Source organism: Eriocheir sinensis, unplaced genomic scaffold, assembly GCF_024679095.1.
Source record: "Eriocheir sinensis breed Jianghai 21 unplaced genomic scaffold, ASM2467909v1 Scaffold1291, whole genome shotgun sequence".
NCBI classification, from domain to species: domain Eukaryota; kingdom Metazoa; phylum Arthropoda; class Malacostraca; order Decapoda; family Varunidae; genus Eriocheir; species Eriocheir sinensis.
Window position 1 is genome coordinate 10280 of NW_026110619.1, and position 19765 is coordinate 30044.

The window sequence follows — 19765 nt, forward strand, 5'->3', positions numbered from 1 at the left end:
TGGCCTGTCGCTGCTACACGGTAAAGACACAAATTTGGCCTGTCGCTGCTACACGGTAAAGACACAAATTTGGCCTGTCGCTGCTACACGGTAAAGACACAAATTTGGCCCATCGCTGCTACACGGTAAAGACACAAATTTGGCCCATCGCTGCTACACGGTAAAGACACATATTTGGCCCATCGCTGCTACACGGTAAAGACACAAATTTGGCCTGTCGCTGCTACACGGTAAAGACACAAATTTGGCCCATCGCTGCTACACGGTAAAGACACAAATTTGGCCTGTCGCTGCTACACGGTAAAGACAAATTTGGCCCATCGCTGCTACACAGTAAAGCCACATTTTTGGCCGTCGCTGCTACACGGTAAAGACACAAATTTGGCCTGTCGCTGCTACACAGTAAAGCCACAAATTTGGCCTGTCGCTGCTACACGGTAAAGCCACAAATTTGGCCCATCGCTGCTACACGGTAAAGCCACAAATTTGGCCCATCGCTGCTACACGGTAAAGCCACAAATTTGGCCCATCGCTGCTACACGGTAAAGCCACAAATTTGGCCCATCGCTGCTACACGGTAAAGACACAAATTTGGCCCATCGCTGCTACACAGTAAAGCCACAAATTTGGCCCATCGCTGCTACACAGTAAAGCCATAAATTTGGCCCATCGCTGCTATACAGTAAAGCCATAAATTTGGCCCATCGCTGCTACACGGTTAAATCACAACAAAATAAAGTCACTATTCTCTAACTTGAGCTCTGTGGCTTGGGCCGGGGAAACCTCCATTGTTGACAGATCTAGCGATGACCTGCACATGGCAATCTGTCTCACTGTTATTCCGTACGTTATCTATTTGTGGAATATACACATAGTCACAATACGACTGCATGGTGTTATGAATGGCTTGGGATTACAGGGAAAGACAACGACTGAGTCACGCCCAGTCCTGACCGAGGTCAGACGTGGGTCATGGCGCTCCGCATGGAGTAGCCTGGGCCAGCCTGTTGGCCTCTCCCCTTCCCCTCCAGCCCCCTCTCCCTTTCATCAAGAAACCTACTTCCAGAATCACTACATAGCAAGTTAATTTTTTTGTGACTAAGTGAAATCATGGTGACAGTCTGACAGACAGTGAGTGGAGTGCGTGTGTGGTATCGGGATCGCCGAGTGTGTCGCCGCCGCGGCCTTCCATCAGGCCCCTGCCGACTCCCCGAGGTCTCCCCCAGGCCCGCCCATCCTGCTGTTGAAGTCTGGTCAGGTGCAGTGCAGTGGAGGCTTGTCACTCAGGTGGGGGCAATGAGCAGGCTGCTCACCACCGAGGCTGTGCAGTCTGTTCCCAGGCACAGCAGCGAGTCTTCACATCTGTCTCGCCACCTGTGTTGGATTAGCACTCCACCGCTAAGCCCCTTTCTGAGTGACCGTCGATACCGCCTCTACCTGCTCTCTGGCCACCTGCTGCTACCTGACCCAGCATTGTGACCTGGGGATGACCTCGGATTAACACCTACTCGCCTTCCAGAGGAGGATTACCTTCCCGCCTCATCGCTCTACCACACTGCACTCCTCCACCTCTTCACCCCTCAAGCATCATCACTACTTTCCCTCCGTTAATGTAAATCACAAACCCCCACACCCCTTTCATATTGTATTTTTCTTTATGGTTGCACTGTATATTAATATGTACATTTTCAGCTTAACGGCTGCAATTTCCTGAATAAACTGATTATTATTATTATTATTATTATTATTATAAGTTAAAATCGATAGACTATTGTAAAAAAACTTGAAATAAATCTTTTTGCCATTAACCAAGGCCATCTAGAGGGGGAGGCCTCTTCACGGGGGGGTAGGCTGTGACGTAGGCCAAGTAGTGCCAGGTAGTGTCGGGTCAGTTGCGGTCAGGAGAGGTCACGCTCTCTGTTTTGTGCATTATTGACTCTGAAAACAGTGAAAAACTTGTTAACATTGTTTCTGCCTCTTACCCAGATAACAATACTGCCATACAAGTGCTGTCTGCCTTACTGGGAGGGAATCTTCAAAACTGGACCCAGAGTGATGGTGCTTTCCTTCCCACAAGACGAGGAGGCGTGCGCTGCGTGCCACAAACAAAGGAGTTAAGCAGCTGCTGCATGATAACATGTTCAGCACAGTGAGACAGTTAGTACAGTCAGCAGGTACAAAACCCATTACGGTTGTATTAAATGATGAGGGTTTGTCAGGCATTATAACAGCCAATAATATAGTTCATAAAATAGCCTGTGTTACACTTGTATATATATGAATATTCGTGATGTGAATATATGAATATGATGCGTTATGAGAGGAATGTGACTGTGATATGATTATGTATATGGTGTGACTAATCACTGATGAATACAGTATGAACATGATGTGGTTCTTTACATATGCTGGGCATAATGTGTGTGAAAAAAGAATAACATGATATAATTATATGAATATAAACATTAAACATGGATATCAATATACTAGATGCAATACATATGAATATATGATATGAATAAAATATGCTTATATGAGATGAATGAAAAATGCATATATATATATATATATATATATATATATATATAGATATATATATATATATATATATATATATATATATATATATATATATATATATATATATATATATATATATATATATATATATATATATATATATATATATATACCATCCATGTTAGTGAGATGTGATAGGTGTTATGAATGTGATGTTATTAGTAGCAGTATTTGCTAGGGCAAGGATACAATGAAAAACATGTTATCTGACATGAATGTGTTATATTGAGTATATATGAATTTGAATATCATACAATGGTATCAATATATAAATGATATGATATGAATATTACAACCGCTTGCAATAAACGGCAAAGCCTTGCTTCATGGCAAGGTATCCGTACCATTATGCTGTGTGTGTGTGTGTGTGTGTGTGTGTGTGTGTGTGTGTGTGTGTGTGTGTGTGTGTGTGTGTGTGTGTGTGTGTGTGTGTGTTAGACATGAATTATACTGTACCATTATACTGTGTGTGTGTGTGTGTGTGTGTGTGTGTGTGTGTGTGTGTGAGATTTATTTTACTGTTCCTTTATGCTGTGTGTGTGTGTGTGTGTGTGTGTGTGTGTGTGTTAGACATGAATTATACTGTACCATTATGCTGTGTGTGTGTGTGTGTGTGTGTGTGTGTGTGTGTGTTAGACATGAATTATACTGTACCATTATGCTGTGTGTGTGTGTGTGTGTGTGTGTGTGTGTTAGACATGAATTATACTGTACCATTATACTGTGTGTGTGTGTGTGTGTGTGTGTGTGTGTGTTAGACATGAATTATACTGTACCATTATACTGTGTGTGTGTGTGTGTGTGTGTGTGTGTGTGTGTGTGTGTGTTAGACATGAATTATACTGTACCATTATACTGTGTGTGTGTGTGTGTGTGTGTGTGTGTGTTATACCGTACCATTATACTGTGTGTGTGTGTGTGTGTGTGTGTGTGTGTGTGTGTGTGTTAGATATGAGTTATACCGTACCATTATACTGTGTGTGTGTGTGTGTGTATATTCCTTGATCCATCAAGGAGCTGATATGTCTTGACATTATGTTCTTTAACATTCAAGATTTTGCTGATAAGTTTCAATTGATGTATATGTATCATTATTACTATTATGCATACTTAATGAATACATTATTTGTTTGCATTCTTTTCGTTATGTATGTTAAAACAAGTAATACAAACAAACAAACAACACAAGGAAAACAGTGAGGTTGACAGCAGCCCAGGCTGACCTGACCGCTGTCCCTACTCGACTGACGGGTCACTGAGGGAGTGGAGAGGCCTCCCGTCTGGATGGCCTTGCATTAACCCGGGAGCAGCGACGGGCCAAATTTGTGGCTGTACCGTGTAGCAGCGACGGGCCAAATTTGTGGCTGTACCGTGTAGCAGCGACGGGCCAAATTTGTGGCTGTACCGTGTAGCAGCGACGGGCCAAATTTGTGGCTGTACCGTGTAGCAGCGACGGGCCAAATTTGTGGCTGTACCGTGTAGCAGCGACGGGCCAAATTTGTGGCTGTACCGTGTAGCAGCGACGGGCCAAATTTGTGGCTGTACCGTGTAGCAGCGACGGACCAAATTTGTGGCTGTACCGTGTAGCAGCGACAGGCCAAATTTGTGGCTGTACCGTGTAGCAGCGACGGGCCAAATTTGTGGCTGTACCGTGTAGCAGCGACGGGCCAAATTTGTGGCTGTACCGTGTAGCAGCGACGGGCCAAATTTGTGGCTGTACCGTGTAGCAGCGACGGGCCAAATTTGTGCCATGATATAAACCCCCCCAAATAGATGATGCATAAACTGATATATATATATATATATATATATATATATATATATATATATATATATATATATATATATATATATATATATATATATATATATATATATATATATATATATATATATATATATATATATATTATGAAGTGCTTTGTGTGAGGGGTGATTTTTTGTCATTTTTCTCGCTTAGAGGGACCATTAACCCGTACAGTGTTTAGTACGTTCACACGCTCAAAAAACTATCGATACACATTCAGCACGATACAAACTGACACCAAGGATGAAGCCATTGAGAACAGGCAATTCAAAACGCCCGCGCCAAATTCCTTATTCGTCAAGTTAAAAAGCGTGCAAAGTTCCTACTTTTTATTAGGCAATGAGGCAGCACAAGAGAGTAGATTTAAATAACCTGTAGAAGTCCATCCAACTCTGTTTAGACTTTATCTTTCTTAGCAGCAATGCTATTACCATTGCAATTTGTAGTTTTTTTCAGATGGCCACAACTTGTTCATGAAAGAAAAGACACGTTCAGTGGAAGCATTAGTTCCAGGATGGCACATCATGGACTGAACTATATCTGACATGCATTGATGGTTGTTTTTGTCTTTGATATGGGAGAACACTTCTACCCACCGCTGTTACGTATATCATATGAGCATTATTGTTTAATAATTTGTGAATAAAAAGCTTAAACAAGTGGCACTCAAATCACTCCGTTAATATTATGGTGATATCTGGTGTCTCAGTGTCTCCCTTCCTCTCTATCCCTCCCTTACAGGGGCCCTGTCCTGCTCCCCCCCGCAGAGCTGAGGTGATGGGGGTGACAGCACCCTTACCAACCCTACCGAGATTACCGGGTTGCTCGCTGTGAAGTTCTTCGGACCCCACGGTAACGATAGTTTTTTGAGTGTGTGTACATATACGCACCTCTTAGGGAAGTGTTTAGTACATATATATACGCAAGCTCTTTTGAGGGCTTATATTCCCTTTATTTTTGTTTTTTTGTAGGTAACATTGTTCATTGACAGTGAAGAGCAATAACTTGACAAGTCTTGGTATTTTTAAATGGACGTTAAAGGGCTTTCTGTACATTTGTCTGCATTCCAACAAAAATCATTAAACAAGAAGGTAAGTTACTTCCTTCTAGGTAATTACTCCTTGGTTCTATAATCAGTAAGGCATGTGGAATTGTAAATTATGGCTCAGAGTAATTGGAACTGAAAACTTATCGTCGGAAGCTTCTTAGTGTTTTGTTGAACTTTGTGAACTACGGCTGTAGTACACACGGCCTTGAAGTGTTGTCTGATCCAATCATTATCTTGTACTTACAATTATTGTTTATTTTTTAGGTTTTTGTGATGTAAAGAAGTACTAATACATTACTCACGCTTTGGGGCAGTGAGAAGTGTTTATAATGGAAAGAATATTGGCTCTAAAAAATGTAAAGACAAATTTCCCTTTCCTGGTATGACATTGTTAGCTCTGAGACACAAAAAAATAAGACAACAAACACTACGGTTCCATTCCTCGCATATAAATAATATATATCTATATATCTCTATCTATCTCTCTATATCTCTAACTCTATATCTCTCTCTCTCTATATATATATATATATATATATATATATATATATATATATATATATATATATATATATATATATATATATATATATATATATATATATATATATATATATATGAAATAATTTGTAATTTTTTGTACATTTTTAGGGTCAAATAAAAAAATATGAAAAAGTTCCACCTGGCATGAGCCCTATAAAAGACCACACTGTACGGGTTAATATATTTCCTTCAAGCTTTTTTTTCTTTCCTGTTCTTTTATTAGGTATTTTTCCCTTCATGTTCTCTCTCCCTCTTTGCCTTCTTTTCTTCCTACAATTCCCTTCCCAAGCTTTATTCTCCTCCCTTGGTCTTTTCAGTGCCAGGATACATGACGCTAACCATGGCACTCCTAACCTTGCCCTGCCTTCCCTGTCCCTGGCCTTCCTCTGCTAATATTTAACATTGCTCCAGCAGCAGCACCTTCTCACTTGCTTAGACATCACTGTTCTATGCATTTTGAACTGCATATTATGTGCGCTGCAAACTGCTAGCAAGGCCGCTGGTGATTTTTGAAGGGTTAGCGAGTTTCTTGCAGCCGCCTCGGGGTGCAATGAGGGGTGTTGGGAGGGGGCTACGTCAAGTTGGGTTGGGGGAGTTAGATTTACTCGACACGCAGCGGAGGATGTGAGGAGGATTCCAACCCTGGCCCTGGCAGTCGTGGCCAGCCAGGCCTTCTAACCACTGCTCCACAAAGGCATATTAGATCACATGGGTGTTGATGCTGGTAGGCTAACACTGTGATACTCATGCCATACCTTCCCCAGGTACAACTGTTCATCAACCATCTACACAGGAAGGATGAACAGCTGTGTGAGGCCTTCTAGCCACTGCTCCATATTAGATCACGTGGGTGTTGATGCTGGTAGGCTAACACTGTGATACTCATGCCATACCATTCTTTCATTGACACAGGCTTTACATAAATGAGACAACACAGACATTTGAAAAGACATAGAGTATGATCTGACAAGCATCCTCTTCTTTTCTTTTGATCATTCCTTTCCTCCTCTTCCTTCATTCTTTCCTCTTCTGTGTCTTTCTCCTCCTCCTCCTCCTCCTCCTCTTCTTTCTCCTCTCATTTTCTTTCTTGTCCCAGATCCTTTGTTATCCTTCATTATTTCTTCCTCCTCCTCCTCCTCTTCTTTCTCCTCTCATTTTCTTTCTTGTCCCAGGTCCTTCATTATTTCTTCCTCCTCCTCCTCCTCTTCTTTCTCCTCTCATTTTCTTTCTTGTCCCAGATCCTTCGTTATCTTTCATTATTTTTTCCTCCTCCTCCTCCTCTTCTTTCTCCTCTCATTTTCTTTCTTGTCCCAGATCCTTCGTTATCTTTCATTATTTTTTCCTCCTCCTCCTCCTCTTCTTTCTCCTCTCATTTTCTTTCTTCCTCTTCCTCCTCCTCTTCTTTCTCCTCTCATTTTCTTTCTTGTCCCAGATCCTTCATTATCCTTCATTATTTTTTCCTCCTCCTCCTCTCTTCTTTCTCCTCTCATTTTCTTCTTCCTCTTCCTCCTCCTCCTCTTCTTCTTTCTCCTCTCATTTTCTTTCTTGTCCCAGATCCTTCATTATCCTTCATTATTTCTTCCTCCTCCTCCTCTTCTTTCTCCTCTCATTTTCTTTCTTCCTTTTCCTCCTCCTCCTCCTCCTCAGTCATTCCCTCGGCCTCCATATTTCTCACTTCTGCCTCCTTCCTTTACCTCCTCCTCCTCTTCCTCCTCCTCTTCTTCTCCTCCTCATCTTCGTTCCTTCCGCTTCTTCACGAACCTCTCTCTGAGCCTGACACTAAATCTTCTTCTTCCTCCTCCTCCTCCTCCCTAACCCCCCCCCCGTCTTCCTGCCGTTCATAACAATACCGGGAATGAATGAGAGGGAGGAGGAGGAGGAGGAGGAGGAGGAGGAAAAGGTGTGGAGGAAAATGAAGATGAAGTGGAGAGGATGTGAAAGAAGGAGGAAGAGGAGGAGGAGGAGGAGGAGGAGGAGGAAAGAAAGAAGAAAAGGGAAACACAAGAAATAAAAAAAGAAGGGAAATAAATAACACAAAACATGAAGAAAACCAAAAAAATAAAAGGAAGAAAAAGAAAAAAAAAATAGAAAAAAGAAAAGAATAGAAAAATATAATACGAAAATCAGAGACGGCTACAAGGAAACGGGATAAAGGGAAGGACACACACACACACACACACACACACACACACACACGAAAGGCTTCCCTAATATGGTTGAGGGCAGAATGTGTTGATGGGAAAGAGAAGGGAAGGAAAGGAAGAGGAAGAGGAGGAGGAGGAAAGAATAGGAGGAGGAAGAAGGAACTGTTGATAAAGGAAGATGGATAGATGGAATGATTGAAGAAATAGGAAGGAGAAAAAGTAATAGTTGATTGATGGAGATAGATGGATAGATAGATAAATAGTAGATAGTATTGACAAGAAGAGGGGAGGAGGAAGACATGGAGGAGGAGGAGGAAGAAAAGAATAAGAAGGAGGAAGAGGAAGAGAAGAGAAACTTGTAAAATGTGTTATTATTATTATTATTATTATTACTATTACTACTATTATTATTATTATGGAATATATGAAAAACACAAGTATAGAGCTCAAAGAAACCAAAGACCTGTACAGACGCCTGCTTGTCCTGTCAAGATCACGAGACATTGATCAAAAGAAAGCAATCGGTACCTATGAGTTCACTCAGGTGCCAAGAGCACTTTTTGCCAGCGATGGAGAAATTCTTCCATGCACTGACAAATCAAAGCTAATACACCGACTTGAGAAGCTTGTTGAGGAGAATGCCGAAACAGAGAACCTAGAAGCAGCAGGAGCAGAACAAGAGTCAGGCACCAGCCAGAAGCATCATCACAGGATTGCTCTTGTGGATGGCATGGTGATTCTCCATAACCTTACGAAGAAACCACCAACTATGGAGACCGTAGGAGATCTTAGCAGGTGGTACTACGACAGAGTGATGGGTCTTGCATGTGACTACGATGAAATAATCGTAGTATTTGACACCTACAAGCCTGAGTCTCTGAAACAACGAACCAGAGAAAGAAGAAACCTGGGTCAGCTTCCAGTTGAGTACCAGATCAAAGATGAAACAAATATCAAGAACATTACAATGAACAAGTTCCTTTCACACTACAAGACGAAGAAACACCTTACGGAGTACCTAGCTGACAAGATCATCGAATATGCAGCAAGATACAAGAAGGTGGTCATTGTGTCCGCAGCAGGTAAATGAACTTACAATAAAGCTTGTTATTTTTAGCATACAATATCTAATATATTTAACTATTTTCAACAAAACACTTACAGTGTGTTGTGTTTGTATTTCTTTATAGGAAGGACCAAAGCCAACATAAGGATGGAGTGTGAAGACAACAATCATGAAGAAGCAGACACACTGCTCATCCATCAAGCAGTCCTTGCGTCACGCCGCAGTTCACCCAACACGGAACTCATGGTTTTTTCACCTGACACAGATGTGCTTGTCCTTCTGATAGGACATTATGATATTCTCCTGAACAGCACATCAATTACCATGAAATCTGGAGTACTGCAGATAGGTTCTATGTGGACATTTTTGGGTGCATCCTGTGCTAAAGCTCTTCCAGCGTTCCATGCATTTACTGGTACTGACAACACCAGCCGGTTTTCTGAATCGGTAAAGTGACATGGCTGAACATTTTCCTTCAGGCACCAGAGGAGATCTGGAAAGCTCTGCAACAGCTCTCTGAACCAGATGAAGTCACAGAAGAACAGATTTCTATCCTGGAGAAATTTGTCTGTCATGCTTACAAGCCGAAGAAGTCGGACATCACGAACATCCCAGATCTCCGGTGGTACCTTTTCTGCAAGAATATGGCAGACAGTGAAAAGCTGCCACCTACCATTGGTGCACTTAAACAACATATACTGCGAGCAAAGATACAAGCCAGAGTGTGGGGTCAAGCTGTTGCCCAACAGAGCCTACCAGAGCCTTTGGGTAACGGATATTGCAGAACCAAGGATGGACAACTGCAACCGCTTACAACAGAACTTCTGCCAGCACCAGAAGCCATTCTGGAAATGGTAAGATGTCTTTGCAAGACAAACTGCTCAACTAAAAGGTGCTCTTGTGCTGCAGTGAACCTTCCTTGCACTGAAATATGTCAGTGCACAAGTGACTGCCAAAATGACCAAGATTCAAAGGATGTTTCATCTAATCTCATTGACTCGGAGAGTGACGATGATGATGATACAGACGATGATTGAGAGACCATGATATATATTGCCTAGAGACAATAATACAGATTAATTGTGGCAGTTTTAGCTGCTGTTTCTTTAATTCTTTCTATGATCACTCAATGCTTAAATGTATTACCTTGCATACTTCTGCTGCTACTTGAAATTGCAATTGTTGCGTGGAAACACCTGGTGCTTACCTCTGATTAGACTACTGTAATACTATCACTTAGTGTCACAAATTGTATGTAAATAATATTTAACACTTTAGAATGTATGGTGCTGATGTGTTTCTAGTTTCACATTGTATGTAGGTTATGAAAAATAATGCCAACATGGAACAAGTAGTTTTCGGTTTTGTAACACATTTATTACCATAATGTTCCTTAATAAAATGCCTAAAAATGGTAATTTCTGCTACTTCATGTTTTAAATCATATCTAAAGACTACATTTATATTATGACAAAGCAAATTAAAGAAAAAATAGCCAAACTTAGCTGTGCTGAAGTCTCTCAATTGAAAATTGCATTTCAGAAGTCGGCCATTTTCAACATCCAAGATGGCCGCCAAGGTGACCTAATTAATTTTGGCAACATTGTTTATGAGATTCCTTGACTTGTAAGCATTCCAAAAATGTATAGTTTACAAAATCCCCAAAAAATTCCAACGAAATTACACTAGTGACCTCACTATTTTAAATGCCTGTAGTTCACCTCATCACAAAGCTTTGTAAGGGCAACTAAAAGGTATTTCAATAATTTAGTGCACGTAAATCCGCTCATCATCTCTGGGCCTGTGTTAGGTTTGAACCCTGGGATATGGGCCGATAGGAAGGCCAGAATTGCCTCAGTTTACCTTCCCCAGGTACAGCTGTTCATCAACCATCTACACAGGAAGGATGAACAGCTGTGTGAGGCCTTCTACCCACTGCTCCATATTAGATCACATGGGTGTTGATGCTGGTAGGCTAACACTGTGATACTCATGCCATACCTTCCCCAGGTACAACTGTTCATCAACCATCTACACAGGAAGGATGAACAGCTGTGTGAGGCCTTCTAGCCACTGCTCCATATTAGATCACGTGGGTGTTGATGCTGGTAGGCTAACACTGTGATACTCATGCCATACCATTCTTTCATTGACACAGGCTTTACATAAATGAGACAACACAGACATTTGAAAAGACATAGAGTATGATCTGTTTGGTACAAGTCCCTCTCTCCTGAGCTTGTCTATGTAGGCTATTACAAAAGAAAACTGCCAGCTCTGGGACTGATATAAGGTGTGAGGGCTGGGGAAAAAAAATCACTACAGTCGTCCCTCAAATAGTACAGTTTCCAATAGTTTGGTTTCAGTTTTATATGGATTGTCGTGGAAGATCTTTTAGGATTTTAAAATTTCCTGCTCCTTAAAAATCTTCTTAGAAAATCCACATAAAACCAAATCCGAACTATTGGAAACTGTGCTATTTGAGGGATGATTGTATTACTAAAGAAAGAAAAATAGCTTGAATACTTATGACATAATGACAAAGTAGCCTATCAATGTGCCACTCTCCCGCCCATGGGAAGGAAGGGAAAGAAGGGAGCTATGGGAGATGACCTGTTTTTCCTTCTGCTCTCACTCCCTCCTCCCGCCATAGCCCAGCAGGTGTCTGTTCTTCCTATGTATTCCTATGTATACTCCCCCTTTCCCTCCTCTGCCTTAATAATGAAATATCTGTCTCTAGGCCACCAGCCCTAATCAGGCCATACCTGCGGCAAACAAGGTGTCAAGGGTGTGTGTGCTGTGGAGGTATAGTTGGTGGAGTGGACATGATGCCATTCACTGCCTTGACATCAACCTGTCATTCTCGTGCCGTCAAAACCTGGTGGGTACCCGGGTGAGAGTCATGCTTCGGGCTGTGTCTTATCCATTGTGACGGTGTTGTTTACTGATAGCTAAGCTGGAACCATTTCCACACATTAAGCCTCCATGGTGGGAGCTAACAGGATGGAGAGAAGAAAAGAAACACCAATAGAAAGGAAATTAATGTAGGAATAAGAGAAGAATTAGTTAACACTCACCGCTCTGTCCCTCCTCATCTCCTTCAGTTCCTAGTGTCTGGAAATCAAGTTTGGTGTTAACTGTGTAAACATTACCACACTTTGATATATATATATAGCATTATAAATTGGGTGCTACTTCAGCGTGCAGTCTGGCCCAGTATCACAAGTCTGCAACATGACCTGACCTGTCTCCCGAAACCTAGCTCATGTGTCGCCCCAATAGAAAAGAAAAGAAAAAAAAAAAAGACCAATGGAAAACAAAAATACATAAGATAAATTAATAAAAAAATAAACAAAAACATTCTCCATGAAATCAAATGGGTCAATGACTTGACTCTTGAGGTAGTCGCTGTAAACAGAGTGAATCATCGCATCAAATATCTTAACGCAATGAGACTCGCTTGGTCTAAACGCACCCTCCTAAATGTAAGGAAATCAATGTGAGAGAGAGAGAGAGAGAGAGAGAGAGAGAGAGAGAGAGAGAGAGAGAGAGAGAGAGAGATGTGAAGGGAAGGGAAGGGATAGGAAGTGAGGGGAATAGAGGGTTAAGGAAGGGAAGTAAAGTAGAGGGAAGGGAAGGAGGGATGGGAATGGAGGGAAGGAAGGAAGGGATGGGAAAGGAAGGATGGGAAAGGAGTGGAAGAGAGGGTTAAGGAAGGAAGGAAAGTGAAGGAAGGGATGGGAAGGAAGGAGGGATGGGAAGGAGGGAGGAAGGAAGGCAAGAACAAGGGATGGGACGGGAAGGGAGGGAAAGGGCAGAGACGGGACAGGAAGGGTTGGGATGGGAAAGGAAGGGATGGGATGGGAAGGAAGGGATGGGAAGGGATGGGATGGGGAAGGAAAGGAAGGGATGGGAAGGGAAAGGAAGGATGGGAAGGGATGGGCTGGGAAGGAAGGAAGAGAAGGGACGGAAGGGATAGGAAGGAAGGGATGGGATGGAAGGGAAGGAAGGATGGGAAGAGAGGGCTAAGGAAGGAAGGAAAGGCTAGGGAAAGGAAGGGATCAGAAGGGAAAGGAAGGGATGGGAAGGGAAAGGAAGTGATGGGAAGAGAAAGGAAGGGAGGAAAGGAAGGGATGGGAAGGGAAGGGAAGGATGGGAATGGATGGAAGGAAAGGAAGGAAGGGAAGGAAGGAAGGGATGGTGTAGCTGCTGTTCCGGCTCCGCGACGAAAGATAGATTAATGTGGTAGATATGTATGTAGGCATTATCGGATTATATGAATTTATTAATTATGTCGGGATGGTCGAGCGAAGGGGTGGTGTGAGGCGGTAGTGTCGCCAGATGTTCAAGGGAAAAGTGTCGAGACAGCGGCGAGATGAGTGAAATGCTGACTCGTGACGCCTGCTGGAGGCCCTCAACTCCTAGGAAAGCCTTGCCAAATGTGTGTTTCCCTAGGTTCAAAGTACAGAGGAAGGGTCACACTACCACCAGGGCCACAAAACTACCCCTGGAAATGCCCACAACTCCTAGGAAAGCCTTGCCAAATATGTGTTTCCTTAGGTTCACGGTACAGAGGAAGGGTCACACTACCACCAGGGTCACAAAACTACCCCTGGAAATGCCCACAACTCCTAGGAAAGCCTTGTCAAATGTGTGTTTCCTTAGGTTCACGGTACAGAGGAAGGGTCACAAAACTACCCCTGAAATGCCCACAACTCCTACGAAAGCCTTCTCAAATGTGTGTTTCCTCGGGTTCATGGTAAAGAGGAAGGGTCAAACTACCCTTGAATTGCCCACAACTCCTAGGAAGGCCTTGTCAAATGTTTGTTTCCTTAGGTTCACGGTACAGAGGAAGGGTCACAAAACTACCCCTGGAAATGCCCACAGCTCCTAGGAAAGGCTTGTCAAATGTGTGTTTCCTTAGGTTCACGGTACAGAGGAAGGGTCACAAAACTACCCCTGGAAATGCCCACAACTCCTAGGAAAGCCTTGTCAAATGTGTGTTACCTGTGTATCACAGTAAAGATGAAGGGTCACAAAAATACCCCTGAAAAATCCCACAACTCCTAATAAAGCCTTCTCAAATGTGTGTATCCCTAGGTTCACGGTACAGAGGAAGTGTCACAAACCTACCCCTGTAAATGCCCACAACTCCTAGGAAAGCCTTGTCAAATGTGTTTCCTTAGGTTCACGGTACAGAGGAAGGGTCACAAAACTACCCCTGGAAATGCCCACAACACCTAGGAAAGCCTTGGCAAATTATGCTTACATCTCAAAATTATCAAATAATCTATGTTTCTTTATGTGCACCATTTAATTCTGCATGTTTTTATATATAATACATGATGATTATGTTGAGTTTATGGCTGAAAACTTGTTATAAACAGAAGCGACGTTTGAAATTTGGTGCGCGTGGCCAGCCCGGATATGGCGCCGTTTTGGCCCGGCCGTAGTAAAGGGGTTAAGCCTGTGGTGTCTTGTTGGTCAGGCAGAAATTCACCTCAACGTGAAAATGGGCAGCTCCTTAGTGTCTCCCTTGAGTGAGAAAGTGCCGGGCCAGCCCCTGCTACTTACTGTGGAATGTTTCTTCATATAAAAATCATGTGATAAAAATGGCACAGCTATAAACACTGAACCATAAGTAAAAGTGGCTGTTAAACACAGACGGGCTAGGCACGGGTCATATAGGATGACTGGCAGGAACCAACACTATGACCCACCACTACATATATGTAACAGGTTCACAGTATGGTGTGGTGAATGCTTATGATATCTTGTTGCCTTCCCATGACTGAGCCTTGGGGAGCTTGGCCATTTCCAGGGGGAGTTTTATGACCCCTCTGCCCGGGCTGCCTCTGTACAGTCAATGTGAAAAAGACTCATTACAAACCCAATAATCTCCTTTTTGCCTTTGAAAAGAGTTTGCATTAAGAGTCTACGGATACAGCAAGCTTACTATGAGGGGCCTTGAGCCAGGAAGCGCTTTTGGCAAATATCTTGTAAAGAAACAGCTTGAGCACGACCCTGGCACCATTGTGAAGGATTAGGGCGCTCATTTGGGGGATAGTTTTGGGGACACATTAATGGAAACAACATTAATTGAAATGGGGAAATTTGTTTGGGTTTATGATCTTTTGCTTTGGGAACTAAATTCAGGAACAAATTAATCTCATAAACACACACACACACACACACACACAAAATGGTTCCAGAACTAGAGGGACTGACATATGAAAAGAGACTCAAGGAAATGGACTTAGCAACACAAGAACAAAGAGGAGACCTAATACAAATATATAGGCTATTGAGTAAAATGGAAGAAGTAGATAACGAGAAATTGATACTAAGAGAGGAACCTTCCAGCAGGAATACTAGAGGACATAGAAAAAAGTTGAGGAAGGGAAGATGCTCAAGAGACATAAAGAAATATAGCTTCCCACAAAGAAATATAGAGCTTTGGAACAGACTAAGTGAAGAAATAGTATCGGCAAAGAGTGTGCAGGGGAAAGTTGGATAATTATAGATACGGAGACGGGACCACACCAGCGTAAGCCCAGGCCTGTAAAATTACAACTAGGTAAATACACACACACACACACACACACTCACAGACTCAAACATATACTCATATTCATAGTGTGTGTGTGTGTGTGTGTGTGTGTAATGAGGTATTTGTTATGTATTTTTTTGTTTCCATGTCCTTAGGTAAGCTGCTGGGGTAGTCCTCGGTGGAAGAAAGTGTAAGCCATCAGCAGGGGACAGCTGCTGGACACACAGGAGGAACTGTCACCAGGAGGGACACAACACACACAAGAAAAAAGACAACAACAACAACAAGCAGGAGGAGGAAACAAGGAAAAAATAAACTCAACACTCACCAATAGTGTGTGCTGCTCCTTCTCTTCCATTCTCTTCCTCCTCCTCATCTTCTTGCTCTTCTTCTTCTTCTTCTTCTTCTTGTTGTCTGTGCATATTGTTGTAAATTGTCCATTCTCTTCCTCCTCTCTCTGCATCATAAAAAACTGTGTCAACAACCACTGAGCTCCTTCAGACTGTAATGGCACAGATTGGCACCAAAACACCCAAGCTAAATACATGAAAGGCAACAGCTTCTGGCATAAAATAACAAAGAATGACCTCGCTCACTCAGATAATAATAATAATAATGTCTCATTTGTAAGGAAGAACAGATGATTTTTTGGAGTAAAGACGTGTGGTTTTGTCAGGTTAGGTCAGAGGGCGGCACCCAGCATTTTTACGGCAAACCTTCTAAGGGTGGAGAAGGGGTCAACAAACAGGTGGGCCATTATTTAAAAGCACCAAAATCTCCCAGAAAGAAACATTTTTGTCCACCAGTGTCCCACGGGTCATGTTCTGGGGACAGTGTTGCCTCTAGAAAAGGTAATACTTTTTTGGTCCCTGAATGCAGTGCAGTAAAGAAACACTTCCAGAAAATAGAAACAAAATTTATATGACACAAAAATGTTTATGTAAGCACCCCCCCGCTGGGCTGTGTGCCAGGGGGCGACACATTCCTCAGGCCCACAAAACACCCAAAAGACAATCACAAAACACCAAAAAATCTGCATTATGAAGCCAAATCTATACCGCTATATTACACCAGTCCAAAACGCTGAAAAAACATGGCTCTCCACCACACTGTGACCACCCCAGGGGAGACTGTGTGTATGCACACACCCCTGAAAGCAGCGAGGCTCCTTCCTTAACCCCCTGGACCCCAGCGATGCGTCACGGAGTGTTGTGGCGCCCTAATGGAACGGCCAAGGAGGCTAATGTTTTAACACAGTAGCAGCGGGGATCATGTTTCTTAATGGTCCTCTAAGTGAGAAAATGAGAAAAATCATCACTCCCACAAACCATTTCATAATATATATCAATGCATTTGTGATCAGTTTATGCATCATCTATTTTGGGGGGTTTATATCATGGCATAAATTTGGCCCGTCGCTGCTACACGGTAAAGCCACAAATTTGGCCCGTCGCTGCTACACGGTAAAGCCACAAATTTGGCCCGTCGCTGCTACACGGTAAAGCCACAAATTTGGCCCGTCACTGCTACACGGTAAAACCACAAATTTGGCCCGTCACTGCTACACGGTAAAACCACAAATTTGGCCCGTCGCTGCTACACGGTAAAGCCACAAATTTGGCCCGTCGCTGCTACCGGGTTAACCGTACACGAAAGGGGTATGACGGGACAGTACCCCAAGCAGGCAGGACCCACGCCACGCCTTGCAGGTCACTGTTCTCAGTTATTGCGTTTGTGTAAACATGTCACTGGTCATGAGGAGACACACTTATTACAAGTTCCTCTGTTGCCCTCAAGCCAACTCCTCCCTCATCAGCTGAGGCAGTAAACCTTGACACACACAAATGTGGAAGAGCTTGTTGCATTGCTCACATAAAAAGTTGGGCACAACATCTGTGGTCATATGCCGGAGAGAGACAGAAGGGGAAGGAATTATAGGAGAAGGGAATAGACTCCAGGAGATGGGACACAACCTCCGATTAATACCTGGTACACTGCTGGGTGGACAGGAGTGTAGGGTATCGGAAAAGCCGCCCAATTTTTTCCACTCCGCCGGGAATCGAGCCCGGGCTCTCTCGGTTGTGAGCCGAGTGTGCTAACCACTGCACCACGAAGCCCCGCCTTGCTCACATAAACTTACTAACAATCACACTAACACCATGCAAGTAGGAAACATTAAATTAATTTGTATTTTTTTATCTGTAAATTCAAATCTATGCCATTTTGGTGAAGGTAACAGGAGGCATCCAGACACAAGCAGACTGAACCAAGACTTGACTTACTGGGTTACTTGACAGAGTTGTTGTTGTTGTTGTTGTTGAGAGTCCACCGCTGCTTGGGCCCCAGTCCAGAGGGCCTCTTCTGGAGCTCCAGGATGGAGTTTGAGCCTGCCCAACAAAATAAGTGACATTGAAATGTTTAGTAGTGTAGGCAATAACTGTGTGCTGTCCACCATGTTGTAAGGAAAGACAGGGACACTATATATCATACTGTACACATGGAAACAAGACTGTGTGTGTGTGAGGGAAAGGGCCGTTGGGTAAGGCAGTGCGGGTGTCATTCTAGAGTTTTGCACACACGCACACACGCCCTCCAAAACACGCACACAAGCCTTCACACACGCACACAGGCCTTCACACACGCACACAGCCCCGCACACACGCCATAAAGCACAGCCGTGAGTGACGTGCCTGACACACTAATAAACACGAAAAATCCGCCCACAATCTCCACTCCCTGTTTTCTCCGTGTTCTCTTGGTCTCCGGCGGTTACTGTGGGTTTCTAAAGGCGTGGAGAACCATTACCACATGATATACCGCCTCAGACACCTCCGTCAGGCTTTACAAGTAGAGAAAACGGTAAAATAGTGTGTTTGCCTGGAAAGGAGAGGTCGGCGGCCATCTTGTCTTCCTCTTCTTCTTCTTTGACCTGTTACCTGTATCGTGTTGTGTTATTTTGTTCCTTATTTTGTGTTCTATGTATGTTCTAATGGCGGGAAATGCTTGACGAAAATGTGATTACTGTTTTTACGGGTTTAAATTATATTGAGGAAGTGTTTTCACGCTTGTTGGGGTAGATAGTTAGCGCCTAACTAAATTGTCTAAGCTAACGAAATTGTCGTACTTGGCTCATTTCCTTCTGTTTTTAGGCCAAAACTATTAAAAACACTTCCATAATCATCACTGTAGACAATATCTTTAATTATGAGGGTGTCGACATCAAATATACACTGATTTCTCTAATAATTGTACAACTTATTATAATACATTTCAAAGTCTACCCTGAGAAACATATAGAAAACGTAAAGAAATGAGGAGTTAGAGAAAACGACAGCGTGGACTAGGCTATTTCTAAGATGTATAGAGGAGGGAGAGAGAGAGAGAGAGAGAGAGAGAGATTTACATAGATTTACATAGAAAATCAGACCACACAGACCCCATGGTCCAGACTTGGTGGTCTGTCCTTAAACCTAAGTGATTTTACATTAATCAGAAGACTCCAAAACGTTGCATTTCTACTCTAGTTGATATTAAGTTGAAGGAAGTGACGGTCGAGCTTATTTTTGAAGGAGTCAATCGTGTTACACTGGACCACTGATGATGGGAGCTTATTCCATTCACGCACGACAACGTTGGTGAAGAAAAATTTGGTGCAGTCTGAATTTACTTGTCTACATCTGAGTTTTACGCCATTGTTCCTCGTGCGCAAAGTGTCATCGATCATAAACAATGTTGATCTGTCTACATTCGTGAAACCATTAAGTATTTTAAAACATTCGATCAGTTTTCCTCGGAGGCGACGTTTCTCAAGAGAGAACATGTTAAGGGTAGAAAGCCTTTCTTCGTAGGATTTGTTGCGCAAGGAAGGGATAATTTTCGTTGCCCGACGCTGAACACCTTCTAATTTAGCAATATCCTTTGCATGGTGGGGAGACCAAAACTGTACCGCATATTCCAAGTGGGGTCTGACTAAACTGTTGTAGAGCGGGAGTATTACATCTTTATTCTTAAATAACAAGTTTCTTTT

At 42.8% G+C, this 19765-nt stretch overlaps 1 long non-coding RNA gene across 3 annotated transcripts; it reads right to left on the bottom strand.

Moving 5' to 3' along the window:
• Nucleotides 1-6080: 6080 nt before the first annotated feature.
• Nucleotides 6081-18650, bottom strand: LOC126989763 (uncharacterized). Of its 3 annotated transcripts, XR_007743677.1 has the most exons (6): nt 18544-18650; nt 18021-18125; nt 16067-16195; nt 12266-12302; nt 11052-12144; nt 6081-6733 (listed from the first exon to the last, which is right to left on the bottom strand). It is a non-coding gene; the product is annotated as an uncharacterized LOC126989763 (long non-coding RNA). The 3 variants fall into 3 exon arrangements; XR_007743676.1 differs by lacking the exon at nt 12266-12302 and having other exon boundaries at nt 11052-12183; XR_007743675.1 differs by having other exon boundaries at nt 11052-12302.
• Between the last annotated feature and the right edge of the window lie 1115 nt (nt 18651-19765).